Source organism: Elephas maximus, chromosome 5, assembly GCF_024166365.1.
Source record: "Elephas maximus indicus isolate mEleMax1 chromosome 5, mEleMax1 primary haplotype, whole genome shotgun sequence".
NCBI lineage: Eukaryota > Metazoa > Chordata > Mammalia > Proboscidea > Elephantidae > Elephas > Elephas maximus.
The window spans coordinates 149,075,046-149,090,033 of NC_064823.1; the positions used below are offsets into that span (position 1 = coordinate 149,075,046).

At 45.5% G+C, this 14,988-nt stretch overlaps 1 long non-coding RNA gene across 1 annotated transcript; it reads right to left on the bottom strand.

Moving 5' to 3' along the window:
- Positions 1-1,206: 1,206 nt before the first annotated feature.
- Positions 1,207-11,939, bottom strand: LOC126077280 (uncharacterized). Its single transcript, XR_007517697.1, has 4 exons — positions 11,780-11,939; positions 3,775-3,838; positions 3,392-3,663; positions 1,207-1,281 (listed from the first exon to the last, which is right to left on the bottom strand). It is a non-coding gene; the product is annotated as an uncharacterized LOC126077280 (long non-coding RNA).
- Positions 11,940-14,988: the final 3,049 nt, after the last annotated feature.

A 14,988-nucleotide genomic window follows, 5' to 3' on the forward strand; every position in this document is an offset into this window, starting at 1 on the left:
CAGCGGAGCTTCCAGACTAAGAAGGACTAGGAAGAAAGGCCTGGTGACCTACTTCCAAAAATCAGCCAGTGGATTACAACAGCCCTGTCTACAACTGATTATGGGGGTGGCGCAAGACCAGGCAGTGTTTCGTTCCTTTGTGCATGGGGTCACCATGGGTCTGGGGGCTGACTCGACGGCAGCTAACGATAACAGCAACGTCCTTTGGGATGTAGGAGGTGAGGGGAAAACAAAGCACTGGGATAGCGATGTGATGCTGCCTTGGTCAGTGGTCAGGGAAGGCTTGTAAAGACTGAGATCAGAACACGGAGAAGGAACTTCGTTCAGAGAGACCAGCAAGCACAAAGGTGTTGAGAGTGAGCTAGCTGGGTGTGTTCCAGGGGCAGAAAGCAGCTCAGTGGGGTCGGGAGGATGCAGGGGTGGGAACAGGCTATAGTATAAAATGAGGGAAGGGGGTGGGATGGGAGCTCCAGGTCATCCAAACCCTAAGGGACCAGGCAAGGGCTCAGACACACACAGAATGGAAGATCCTGAACCCAGACTTGATTCACTTGATCCGCTTGCTGTTTCAATGCTGATGCCACATAGCAAAACTGACTCGGATGCCAAGGGTGGCAGGGGAGTGAAAATGGAAGCAGAAAGCAATGAGGGGGCTGCCTTTATGGGATAAACTGGGCTCTGACCAGCTGGAGCCACACCGGGGCGGTGCCCCAAGCCTCTCCACCCAGGCTTGCTCTTCCCAGAACGGCAAATCCACAGCACCCTCTGCACAAACCTTGAACCTGACGTGCACAGAATGGAGGACCCTGAACCTAGACTTGATCCACTTGCTGTTTCAATGCTGACACCACATAGCGAAACTGACTCGTCCGGTTGTGTCTCATCGGATGCCCACGTGATGAGCAGTCTCCAGCAGGCTACCCTTCTGGAATATTCCCAGAGTCAGGCTGGCAGTGACCTGATTTGGGGCCCCCAGGGGACCCAGTGTCCACAGGGAGAAGTGGAGCCTGGAAAGTGCCTGGGAGCCCCACGCTGAGTAGCAGGAGACTTGAGTAGCAGGAAACGGGGTTTAGCTCTCACATTGTGGGGACGGGAAACAGTAAGAAGCTGTCAGCAAATTGAAATGCAGTAAAGCCATGTGATTTCAGACTCTATTCATTTTTAACTGGAAAAAAAAAAAGGCAGCAGGAAAGAACATGCTCTTACCTTGCTAATAGAATGGCTATAGGTGTACTGTTTATTTCTCCTCCCAAGATAACAGGTTGAAAGGTGACTCAGATCCTAGGATGATGGAACATTAACACTGAAAAACTCTAAAAAGTCCAACCTCTGTCCCCACCCAAGCTTCTTTCCTCCCACACCCCAGATAAACTGTGGCTTGAAATAACAGCTGTAGTAATAACAATAACAACAATAATAATTTAAAAGCCAGCACCTATTCAATATCTACCATAAGCCATTATGCAGGGTCCTTGCAAAGTCCCCATTTTACAGATGAAGAAACTGAGGCTTGGGAGGTTCTTTTATTAGCAAAGTCACCCAGCGAGAGAGTAACAGAGCGATGATTTAAACCCAAGTCCATCTGCCTGCCCACAGAGCACAAGCCCTCAGCTGCTATCTACTGCATAGACCAGCACACGAGCACTTATCAACATTCCCAAAACATTTTTCTTAAACCAAATCATTTTCTAATCAAAAGCACGTGCCGTTAACAAATTTCCCATTACTTCTGACCTCCTTTCCTTTTACATTTTCCAGATTCTGGATCAATCAAATTCTCTAGATTGGCTTTGCCAAGTGTAATTTTTAGAATCTGGATTATGAGTAGATTGTTCTGGCTATTCGTCATATTTTACTGAAATACCTTTTTTTCTTTTTTCTCCCTAAGGAGTCATGACAGCTCGAGGCACGACAACATGGATTTATGTGATGCCTGCCGCTTTTCAAATAGCTTTGCCTTGGCTTCTCACATCAGCCCTGCAAGGGAGTAAACTAGGAATCATGATGTCTGAGTACCAACTAAGAACCTAGGGCCCTGGTTGTCCAGGAATCTGCTGCAGTGCCGGGACTGGGAATGAGGGCCTTTCACGGTATAGGTCAGGCCCTTGCTTGCTAAACCAGAACTTCCATCCCATGGTCTATTATGGATTGCATCATGTTACCCCCAAAATATTTATGTAATATGTAAAAATATGTATTAAAATTCTACCCCCTATACTTATGGATGTCACCAAGCCAAGATGTCATCTTGAAGACTAAGGTGTGCCTGACCCAAGCCATTGTATTGTCAGTCGCCTCGTATGCATGCAAAAGCTGGACAATGAATAAGGAAGGCAGAAGAATTGATGCCTTCGAATTGTGTTGGTAAAGAATATTGAATATACCATGAACTGCCAAAACAATGAATGAATCTGTCTTGGAAAAAGTACAACCAGAATGCTCCTTAGAAGCAAGGATGGTGAGCCTGCGTTTTACATATTTTGGACATGTTCTCAGGAGGGATCGGTCCTTAGAGAAGGACCTCATGCTTGGTAAAGCAGAGGGTCAGTGGAAAAGAGGAAGACCCTCAAAGAGAGGTATTGACACAGTGGCTGCAACAATGGGCTCAAGCATAACAGTTGTGAGCGTGGCCCAGGACCAGGCAGTGTTTTGTTCTGTGGTACATAGGGTCACTATGAGTCGGAGCCGACTCAACAGCACTTAACAACAACATGCTTGTGGAGAGGGAGCCCTGGTGGCACAGCGGTTAGAGTGCTTGGCTGCTAACTAAAAAGCTGGTTGTTCAAACCCACCAGCCACTCCACCGGAGAGTGATGTGGCAGTCTGCTTCTGTAAAGACTTAGAGCCTTAGAAACTCCACGGGGCAGTTCTACTCTGTCCTATAGAGATGCTTTGAGTCGGAATCAACCTGATGGCAAAGGCTTTGGTTTATACTTGTGGAAGGTCCCTAGGTGGCGAAAGCAGTTTGCACTTAACTACTAACCTAAAGGTTGGCAGTTTGAACCCACCCAGTGGCACCGTGGAAGAAAGGCCTGTCAATCTGCTTCTGTAAAGATTATAGCCAATGAAACCCTATGGAAGCTTTCTTATAACACACAGGGTCGCCATCCTTTGGAATTGACTCAATGGAAACTAACAACAACAGCATATCTGTGGATGTGATCTAATGCAATAAAATTGCCTTCCATAATGGAATCCAACATAATGCAATCAATCAGATGAGGTTGTACCAGTGTGGAGTGGATCCTAAACCTAATCATGGCAGAAGCTGGACAATGTACAGGGAAGACCAAGAAGAATTGATGCCTTTAAATTACTGTGTTGTTAAAGAATATTGAATATACAATGGACTGCCAGAAGAATGAACAAGTTTGTCTTAAAAGAAGCATACCCAGAATGCTCCTTGGAAGCAAGGATGGTGAGACTTCATCTCATGTACTTTGGACATATTATCAGGAGGGACCAGTCCCTGGAGAAGGACATCATCCTTGGCAAAGTAGAGGGTCTGTGAAAAAGAGGAAGACCATCAATGAGATGGATTGGCACAGCGGCTACAACACTGGGCTCAAACACAGCAATGATTGTGAGGATGGCTCAGGGCTGGGCAGTGTTTCCTTCTGTTGTACACAGGGTCGCTATGAGTCAGAGCCAACTCCACAGCACCTAAAACAAAAATAGACAGAGTATAGTCTCTGGGTGGCACAGATGGCTTGAGCTCTACTCTAGGGTCACTATGAGTCAGAATCGACTTGACAGCAATGGTGTTGAACTCACCTAGTGGCACTGGGGAAGAAAGGCCTGTTGCTCGGCTTCTGTAAAGATTACCGTCAAGAAAACCCTGTAACATAAACGTTTTCTATGAGTCAGAATCGATTCTACAGCAACGGGGCTGGTTTTATAGACACTGAGACGCTTGTGCAGAAACTGGGGAAGACAGATATACCATGTAAAGATCATCTCCAAATCAAGGAAATAAAGAACGCTCGAGACGACCGACAATGAAGGAATCAACGTGGCTGAGACCCTGATTTGAACTTCTAGCCCCCAAATCTGTGAGAAAATACACTTCCGTTCTTTAAAGTCACCCACATGCGATATTTGTGTTACAGCAGTGACAGGAAACTAAGACAGAGTCAGCATATGCCCAGCACTGTGGGGTCCAAGCTGAGAAGGGGAAAGTGGGTCAAGCAATGCAAATAGCACACCTTGTCGAAGCTATATATTTTCAGTCTTCAAGTAATAACGCGTCCACTATAGAAAAAGGTTGAGGGGAAGAAGGAATGCTTGCAATTTCATCATCTAATTTGGTGCATATTCTTTCAAGCTGTTTCTGGTAATCTGTGCATATACATAGGTTTCCACATGCAAATGTGTTTCCAGGAGATCCTGCTGTACATGCAGGTTTATAACCTGCTTTTCCTTTACATGTAGTGGATTTTTCCATGTCAATAATTTAAAACCTTTTCAAAAAAAAGGCCGTATAAAATTCCATTGTATAGCTGCATTATAATTTGTTTAATCAGTTATTTTTGTTGGGCATTTGTCTGATTATTTCCTTATGATAACTTTCTAGAGCTTGGATTACTGGGACAGAGGCTCCTGAGGACTACTGATAATGTTGCCAAATTGCCTCTCAGAGGCACACAGTACATGAGCGTGGCTGGATCCCACACTCTCCAGCCCTGAATTGGATGACTGTTCTCACCCTTGCCAACTTCACAGGTTTTTAAGAAATGTTACCTAGTTTTAAGAGTGTGATTAAATATTTTTAATGTATATCTGTTAGACAGTTGTCATTGCTTTTTTTAGTGACATGTTTTTTTTTTTTTTTTTGTATATTTATGTCTTTCGTTTTTCTTTCTGATGTTAATCTTTTTCTGGCTGGTTAATAAAATAAATTAATGAATTCAAGTTCAATCAATCTCTTAGGGGATCCAAATGGGTCCATAAAAAGGCGGAAATTTCTTGTCACCCCCAGATTAGGCCTGTACCTCAGATTGTGCAGTAGTTTGAACAGAATAAGGGGATACATCGTGGTTTAAAATCAGTAAAGGTGTGTGCCAGGGTTCCATTATTTCACCATACTAATTCAATCTGTAGGCTGAGTAGATCATGCCAGAAGCTGGGTTATATGAAAAAGAATAGGTCATCAGGATTAGATAAGACTCATTAACAACCTGTGTTATGCAAACGACACAACCTGGCTTGCCAAAAGTAAAGAGGACTTGAAGCACTTACTGATGAAGATCAAAGACCATAGCCTTCAATATGGATTATACCTCAACATAAAGAAAACAAAAATCCTCACAACTGGACCAATAAGCAACATCGTAATAAATGGAGAAAAGATTGAAGTTGTGAAAGATTTCATTTTACTTGGATCCACAATCAACGCCTATGGAAGCAGCAGTCAGGAAATCAAAGGACATATTGCATTGGCAAATCAGCTGCAAAAGACCTCTTTAAAGTGCTTAAAAGCAAAGATGTCACTTTGAGGACTAAGATGTGCCTGACCCAAGCCATGGTCTTTTCAATCACCTAATATGCATGTGAAAGCTGGACAATGAATAAGGAAGATGGAAAAAGTGTTTGAATCATGGTGTTGGCATGAATATACCATGGACTGCAGGAAGAAATAAATCCATCTTGGAAGAAGTACGGCCAGAATGCTTCTTAGAAGCGGGAATGGCAAAACTTATTCTCACATACTTTGGACATATTATTAGGAGGGACCAGTCTCTGGAGAAGGACATTATGCTTGGTAAACTAGAGGGTCAGCAAAAGAGAGGAAGACCCTTAATGAGATGGATTGACACAGTGGCTACAACAATGGGCTCAAGCATGACTGTGAGGATGGGGCAGGACCAGACAGTTTTTCGTTCTGTTGTACGTAGGGTTGTCATGAGTTGGAACCGACTCTATAGCACCTAACAACAACAACAGCAGTGTTGGAAGATGAGCCCCCTAGGTTGGAAGACCGTCAAAATACAACTTGGAAAGAGGTCCCTTCTGCAATGGACTCAAACATACCAATGACCATGAAGAGGGCACATGACCGGGAAACGTTTAGTTCAGTAATACATAAGGTAGCCATGAGTCAGAGCTGACTTGATGGCAACTAATGAAAACAACAACAACAACTTTGTGACAGTCTAGACTAGTGTTTGACCAAACAACTGAGCACCGTGGCCTAGCCAAGGTGACACATAAAATTAGCCTTCACACTTAGATGACCTGCCCCAGGTCACGCGTTTGGCTAGGAATAGTGGTCTTTGAATAGAGGTTTTGTCCCACCATACACCCAGTAGGAGAGCACCTTACTGCTGCTCTAATTAAATTCTCATCATTTTCTAATTAAAATGGCATTAATTAGTACTGTTGTAATGTAGATGGCTGGTATCAATGTAGCCTTTCCTCAACAGCACTGCATTTGCAAAAGTGCTTTTACTTCCAACTTCTGAATTAGGCCACAGATAACCCCTCTAGCAAGCTGCTGACCCCATTTGAAAAGCTGAGGTTGTATCTCAGTTCAGAAGTCCTAGCCTCACTGTGAATTACAGTCTCCTCTCTACCTATTCTTGAACTCAGTCTAATCTCACAAAGGCAGGCATCCCAGCCCTTGCGTTCTGTTATGGATTGAATTGTGTCTCCCAAAAATATACGTTGTGAATCCTAAAGCTTCTACCTGTGGTTCTATTCCCATTGGGGAAGAGGTTTTGTTATGTTAATGAGGCAGGATTAGTGTAGGGTGTGTCTTGAGTCAATCTCTTCTGAGATATAAAAGGAGCAGATTAAGCCAGCAGAGATCGGGGAAGACAGATGCCAAGCCTCATGAAGATCACTGAGGAGCCAAGGAGCGGAAGATAAAGAATCAAGGACCTTCCCCCAGAGCCAACAGAGAGAGAAAGCCTTCCCCTGGAGCCAGGGCCCTTGAAGTCTAGGGCCCTTGAATTCAGACTTCTAGCCTCCTAAACTGTGAGAAAATAAATTTCTGTTGGTTAAAGCCACCTACTTGTGGTATTTCTGTCAGAGCAGCAGTAAGAAACTAAGACAGGTTCTATCCAAGAGTGGACCATTTTCTCTCTCTGCTGTTACAATCCATTGACAACAAGCCTTTAGTTTTTAACACACATTTACAACTCACCAAGAGCTTGCACACACATTATCTCATTGAATGTTCAGGGTAACCCTGTGAGGTTTTAACAAATAATCCCAGTTTGTGTTTATGAGGTGCTCTCTGCTAAGTACTTCCTGTGCATTAGGTTGGTCATTCGTTCTGCAGGTGTGTCTTTCTTGAGCTAGATGCTGTCACAATCTACTTGCTTTGATAGGTAAGGCTCTGACATTTAGCAGAAACAAGTTGAAGGTAACACAGCATGTGGCAGAGCCAGGATTCAAGCCCCAGTAGTCTGGCTTCAGATCCCACTTGAGATCAGTGTCCTGTTGGCTCCATCCTTTAGTGTTTTCTTTGGTGCTGAGAACTACACTTGCCACTTGGGCTGTGGCCCTGTCCGTATAGTGTGCAGGATCAGCAGAGCACTTGAGGCGCTTGAGGGTCTGGGCACAGGGGAAGGAGGGGAGGAAGTAGTGGGGTTTGGGGCCCAGGGGAGGAAGCAGGGCAGCCTGGGGCCCAGGGGAGGGTGCAGAGGGTGCAGACCAAGGGAGAAGCATAAGGGAGGAAGCAGGGGGCCTGGGGCCCAGAGAGGGCACGGGGGGGTTAGTCCCAGGGAGAGGCACAGGAGAGGAAGCCGAGGGCCTAGGGCCCAGGGGCGGGTGCAGGGTGTGCAGGCACAAGAGAGGGTGTGGAGGAGGGCACAGGGAGTACAGACCCAGGGGGAGGCACAGGGGAGGAAGGAGGGGGGCCTGAGGAGGACACAAGGAAGGCTCAGGGAAAGGTGCAGGGGGGCCAGGCCCAGAGAGAGTCATAGAGGAGAAATCATGGGGATCTGGGGCTAAGGAGAGGGCATAGGGGCTTCTGGGGCCCTGGGGAGGGCATATGTGAGGGCACAGGGCATCAAGGCCTAGGGGAGGGCCCAGGGGTTGTGAGTAGACTCACTGTCCCCACACAACTGAGAAACTCAGAAGCTCCACTTCCTTGGCCTGGTCTGTTCTGTTCTCCTCCAGTTGCTGGTCAGCCAGAGTGCACTGCCCATGCTGCGCCTGGGGTACCCCTCCCTGCCAGGGCCCTCTCGGCTCCTTTCCCAGACCCCACATCTCCCCAAAACCCAACCACTTAAAGGGCAACACCTGACACAGCTTAGACTGAGCCTGTTCTGATTGACCGGTGCCTGTGCTTTGGGTTGTTAACTCTCTTATTTCCACCCTTGGTCCTGGATAAAATTTTACCTGACAAAAGTCTCAACTGCAGTAAAATAATTGAAACCCACTCTATTCTTCCATTCTACCTCTTTTTATGTCCAAGTTTCCTAGTTGGGGCCCCCAGATGATTTTGACCCATGAGCACAGTTTTACCTGTCAAAAAGTATTATATATACCAGAAACCTTTGCATCAAATTATAATTTCTGGTTTTTCTTGAACATTCCAAGAGTTTGCCAGCACTGGGTCTGTCTCCCCACCAGGCAGCATTCAGCAGGAGTGGAAGGACAGCCACCCCTTTTCCAGTTCTCCACAGTCCCCACCGCCTCCTACTGCCTTATACACCATAATGGGACACATGGCCCTTACCACCTGGTCCCCACGAACAAGGGGAACATCACTTGCTTCTGCTACCAAGAGCTGGACAATTATTCATTCCAATCTCAAACCCCATCACCCTTTCCGCCACAGAAAGAGGAAGAGAGAGGTTGACGATGTGGTGGTGTTTGTTGCGTACCATTGAGTTGATTTTAACTCATAGCAACCCCATATGACAGTAGAACTCCCCCATAGGGTTGTCTTGGCTGTGATCTGGTGGCAAAGTGGTTAAGAGCTTGGCTGTTAACCAAAATGTTGGTAGTTTGAATCCACCAGCCACTCCTGGGAAACACTATAGGGCAGTTCTACTCTGTCCTATAGGGTCACTATGAGTGGGTATCGACTTGACTGCAACACTTTTGGTTTTAATCTTCATGGGCAGGAATAGCCTCATTTATAATCTTTGCTGACTGGGAACAGCCTCATTTATAAGGAGCCTTGATAGTACAACGTTTAAACACTTGGTTACTAACTGAAGTGTTGGTGGTTCGAACCCAACCAGCAGCTCAGCAGGAGAAGACCTGGAGATCTGCTCCCATAAAGATTACAACCTAGGATACCCTATGGGGAAGTTCTACTCTGTCTTATAGGGTGTCTATGAGTCAGGATTGACTTGACGGCACTCAACAAAGACTAACAGGAAAGGAGCCCTAACGGAAAGGAAAGCACTCAGCTGCTAACCAAAAGGTTGGCAGTTCAAACCCACCAGCCACTCAGCAGGAGAAAGACCTGGCAATCTGCTCTATAGATTAAAGCCTAGGAAACCCTGTGGGGTAATTCTGCTCTGACACAGGAATTTCGCTATGAGTAGAAATCAAGTTGATGGCACCCTGCTCTCCCCCATGCTGCTTCCTTTTCTGACGGGCTGGAATTGAGATGACCGCCAGGACAACTTTGGAATTTGCATATTGAAGAGGAAAGCACCTCCATTACACAGGTCCCCGATGACTGCAGAGAAAAGGCTGCCCCGCCACCACCACCACCAGCCACCATCTTTATGAAAGGGCCCTGGAATGAGAGTGCTGGGTCCAACTCCAGGCAGGAGTGGAGTGTCCAGTGCCTGGGGAAGAAATGGGAGAAACAGAAGAGGAAAATCTGCTGCAGAGGGTGACATCAGTGAACTGAGAGGGGAAGAACCTCCAGAAAAATGGCTGCTCCACAAAAGCAATGACAAAACTGGCCAGAACTGTCACATACAACCTTTCCAGGACTCTGAAAATTAACCAAAGGCTCGCATCAACCAGCGAGCATCAATTCAAGAAAAAAGCTGAATCTCAGTAAGAACAGCATGTCTTTATGGTGTTTTAACTTGGCTTTGGAGTCCCTGGGAGGTGCAAAATGTTAAGCGCTTGACTGTTAGCCGGCAGGTTGGCAGTTCCAACAGACCCAAAGGTGCCTCGAAAGAAAGACCTGGCCATCTCCTTTTGAAACGTCACAGCCTTGAGAACTCTATGGACCATAGTTCTACGGTGACACATGTGAAGTTGCCATGAGTCAGAATCAACTCAACAGCAGCTGGTTTTTTTTGTTTTTTGTTTTCTTTTTGGCAATCTGCTTAAGTCCCAGTGCTGGAGGGGGCAGAATAGAACTGAGGCACTTCCAAAGCTTTATTTCCAGAGAATTTTCATTATTTGAACTGTCCAGTGGTCCCCTGGAAGACCTACTTGAAAGGCCTGTCTTATTTAAAATAACTAAGGCTCAAAAAAACAAAAAACATGAAAGACCAAATCCATTGCTGTTGAGTCAATTCCAACTCATGGTGAATCCATGTGTGTCAGAGTAAAACCGCTCCATAGGGTTTTTTATTTGGCTGAATGGCTGTGATTTTTACAGAAGCAGGTCACCAGGCCTTTCTTCCATGGTGCCACTGGGTGGGTTAAAACTGCCGACCATTAGGTTAGTAGTCCAGCGCATTTGTGCTCACCCAATGAGGCGCAAAGCTCACCCAGTGTCAAAAGCCTCTTTCTGAGGGCTGTTTGTCAAATATATTTACAGGCAAGTGTTTTAAGGTACCAGCTGCTCGAGGCAATGAATAACGTTTGGGGCAAACAATAGACCAACGAAAAAGCTTAAAAGAAAAATAATGAAATGTTCATAAATCTGTTGCCATTGAGTTGATTCTGACTCTTAGTGACCCTATAGGAAAGACTAGAACTGCCCCATAGGGTTTCCAAGGAGTGGCTGGTGGATTCGAACTGCCAACCTTTTGGTTAGCAGCTGAGATCTTTAACCACTCAACCACAGAAGGTCTGAAAAGCTCCATCATATTCCTGGGAATCTAGAAGTTCACATGCATGCATAGGGCTGTGTGCATATTCAGAAAGAACTGAGAAAACTACAAGTTCTCACCTCTGGCTGACTTTGAGGCTCAACAGAAGCAGGAACTGACATTTAAGGGTATATTGTAATCTGCCTGGCTGAACATTGAAGGTGTGCCCCAACATGCATACACATAATGGGGTCCCAGGAGAGGACAGAAAGAAAGGCAAAAGAATGTTTGAAAAAATAATGGCTGAAAACTTCCCAAGTTTTAATAATAACAATATATTAATCTACACATCCAAGGGAAGCCCTGGGTAGTGCAAACAGTTACGTGCTTAGCTACTAGCTGAAAGTTTGGTGGTTCAAACCCACTCAGAGGAGCCTCAGAAGACAGACCCATCGATCTGGTTCTGAAAGGTCACAGTCATGAAAACCCTGTGGGGCAGTTCTACTCTGACACGCATAGAGTCACCATGAGTTGGAATTGACTTAACAGCAACTAACAACAAGAACACATACAAGAAGCTCAGTAAACTCCCAATAGGATCAACACAAAGAGATCTACAACGAGACACGTCATAATCAAACTTTCAGAAGCCAAAGACAAGGAGAGAATCTTGAAAGCGGCAAGAGAGAAGCAATTCATCACATACAATGGCTCATTGATAAGCTTAACAGCAGAGAAGGGGACGTTCTGCAGTAATAAGGAAGTAAGTCCTAGAGATTCAAGTCTATAGCTCCCTCCACCAACCTCCAGATAATTATCAGTATTCTAGAAGGTTTCTGTTTCCTGCACTTAACCCTGAGGGTAGGGCAACTCACCCATGATCACGCAGCTGGTCAGTGACAACGCCCTTCATTGTTGAGACACTGGGAGCCTCAGCCCTCCACCAGGAAGCCCTGCTCTATTTACACTGGCATTCCTGCCACAATCTACAGTCTCAAAACGTTTGAAAGCATTTTTCTCAACCACAGAATGTTATCCTGGTCATTCTGTGACCTTCATTGGCCAGCCTCCAGGTAAAGCTATTGCCGGAACAAGTGTTTTGAAATTCCTTGAGGTCTAGGTCATTTCCTTGCAGGGGGCCTGGGCTCTGAGTTAGGTTGCAGTCCCTGGAATGCAGAAATCTCAGACTCCTGTGAAGCTGAACTAAGAATTATTTTCATTTATGGAAAACCCCAAGGGATGGCAGGAAATCTGAGATGAGTTCAGTAACCTTCAGAGAGGCTCTTGGGCTCCGTTTGGGGCTTAGGGGAAAATTTGGGGCCAGGGTCCATCAGACGTTTCTACTTGTATTTTTCCTGCAGATTCTTTCCCATTCTTGACTCTTAGAGGCACTTACCACACTGTGGGCAGATTCCATAGCTTGTTTGGGCATTTTTAGGTGGTAAAAATGTTAAGCCCAATCTAACCCAGACTGACAGGTCTGCTTGCCTACCTGCCTGCCTGCCTTCTTTCCTTCCTTCTTTCCTTTCTTAATTCCTTCCTCCATTCTTATTTTCTTCTTTTCCTTCCTCTTTCTCTCTCTTTCTTACCTTCTCTCTCTCTCTTCTTCTTCACCTCATCCTCCTCCTTCTCCTTCTTCTCCATCTCACATCCCATTCAAAGCCTTTCCTCTTCCCCCAGCACAGGCAAGACAGCAGCAAGAATGGGGTCACAGTCTGTCTTTCCGATGTCCTTTTTTCTCTTCTCCTTCTAACCCTCTGGACAATATACCTTGCTGTGCCACCTGGTTCCTCTGAAGTGAGGGAGGTGGGGGGTAGGGAGCAGGGAGAAGATGTGAAGACATGAAGACAAGGCGTTCTTGCCTAATTCTTGCTGGAGCATCTGGCCCTTGGTACTTCCTATGTAATGGATGCCCAAAAGATGGTCCTCTTTCTCCTTCTCTCACTAGTGGGGTGCTTGTGTAGGTGCTTCAGAGATATCCCATTACCCCCTACTCCCATCCTTGTCACCATCTGAGACCTCCTGGCAAGGGAGAAACACTCTCTGTCTAGCCCCTCACAACTCCTTCTCATCTCTTTATCTCCTATTGTACACATGCATCTTTGGTGGCTTCTTGCCCAGAAGGCAGCCCTCTTGGGCAGGGTATTTTCCAGGATGGCTCTAATCTGGTTCCTCCCTTGGTTTTTCTTTGGCCCAAAAGAAAACTCACATACTCTTGGTCCAGCTGGTGTCTGCGAATTCAGGCTGCTCGCCATGCTGCACTTGCTTCTCCTGGTACACCTGGGACAGTCCCAGGAAGGGGGCCGGCACTAGCCCGTGACATCCAAAGTTGAGGAGGCACATGCCAAGGTCTCTCTTGTTCTGTCACCACACTCTGCTCTGGTCTCATGGTTGCCCTGGGCCTGCAATTCAGTGACTCAGGAGACGTTCAGCGCTGAGGAGAGATGTGGAACTGCCTTATCGAACCTCTCACTTCTCCTAAGGTTTCTTCTCCTGCACTCTCCCTGATTTGGATGAGGCATGTTATGGATTGAATTTGTGTCCTCCGAAAAGACATGTTGAAGTCCACACCCCTGGTACCTGTGAATGTGACCTTGCTCGGAAATTAGGTCATTGAGGATGTTATCAGTTAACAAAAGGTCATGCCGGAGTAGGGTGAGTCCTTATCCAAACATATTGTTGTCCTTATGAAAGAAGAGAAAAGCCACAGGGAGACAGACAAAGGGAAGACAGCCCTGTGAAGATGGAGTTGTGCTGCAGATGCAAGGCAGGGAAGTCCAGAGAGACAAGAAAGGATCTTCCCCTTAGTGCATTCAGAAAGAACACAGCACAGCTGATGCCCTAAATTCATACTGCTAGCCTCCAGAACTCTGAGACAATAAATTTTCGTTGTTATGTTGTTGTTTTTAGTTGCCATCAAGTTGGCTCTGACTCATTGCAAGCTTATGCACAATAGAACAATATGTTGCCTGGTCCTGCACCATCTTGCTGATCTTTCATATGTTTGAGCCCATTGTTGTGGCTATTGTGTGAATCCATCTCACTGAAGGTTTCTTTCTCTATTGCTGACCTCAACTTTACAAATATTATATCCTTTACCCACTAGTCGTCCATCAGTTTGTCATACCATGGTGGCTTGTGTGTTGCTTTGATGCTGGAAGTTATGCCACCGGTATTTCAAATACCAGCAGGGTCACCCATAGTAGATAGATTTCAGACTAAGATAGACTAGGAAGAAGGATCTGGCAGTCTACTTCTGAAAAAGATTGGCCAGTGAAAACCTTATGAATAGCAGCAGAACATTGTCTGATATAATGGCAGAAGATGAACCCCTCAGGTTGGAAGGCACTCAAAAGATGACTGGGGAACAGCTGCCTCCTAGAAGTAGAGTCAACCTTAATGATGTGGATGGAGTCAAGTTTTCAGGACCTTAATTGCTAATGTGGCAACTCTCAAAATGAGAAGAAACAGCTGCAAACATCTATTAACAATCAGAATGTGGAATGTAGACAGTATGAGTCTAGGAAAATTGGAAGTTGTAAAAAATAAAATGAAACCCATAAAGATCAATATCCTAGGCATTAGTGAGCTGAAATGAACTGGCATTGGCCATTTTGAATTGGACAATCATATGGTCTACTATGCCAGCAGTGACAAGTTGAAGAGGAATGGCATTGAATTCATTGCCTAAAAGAACATGACAAGATCTGCCCCGAAGTGCAGTATTGTCAGTGATATGATAATATCCATATGCTTACAAAGATGGCCAGTTACATGACTATTATTCAAATTTACGTACCAACCACTAATGCCAAAGATGAAGAAGTTGAAGATTTTACCAACTTCTGCAGTCTGAAATTGATTGAATGTAGGATGCATTGATAATTACTGATGATTGGAATGTGAAAGTTAGAAACAAAGAAGGATCGGTAGTTGGAAAATAGGGCTTTGGTGATAGAAACAACACTGGAGACCTCATGACAGAATTTTGCAAGACCAATGACTTCTTCATTGCAAATACCTTTTTTCTACACCATGAACTGTGACTATACATGTGAACCTCACTGAATGCAGTACACAGGAA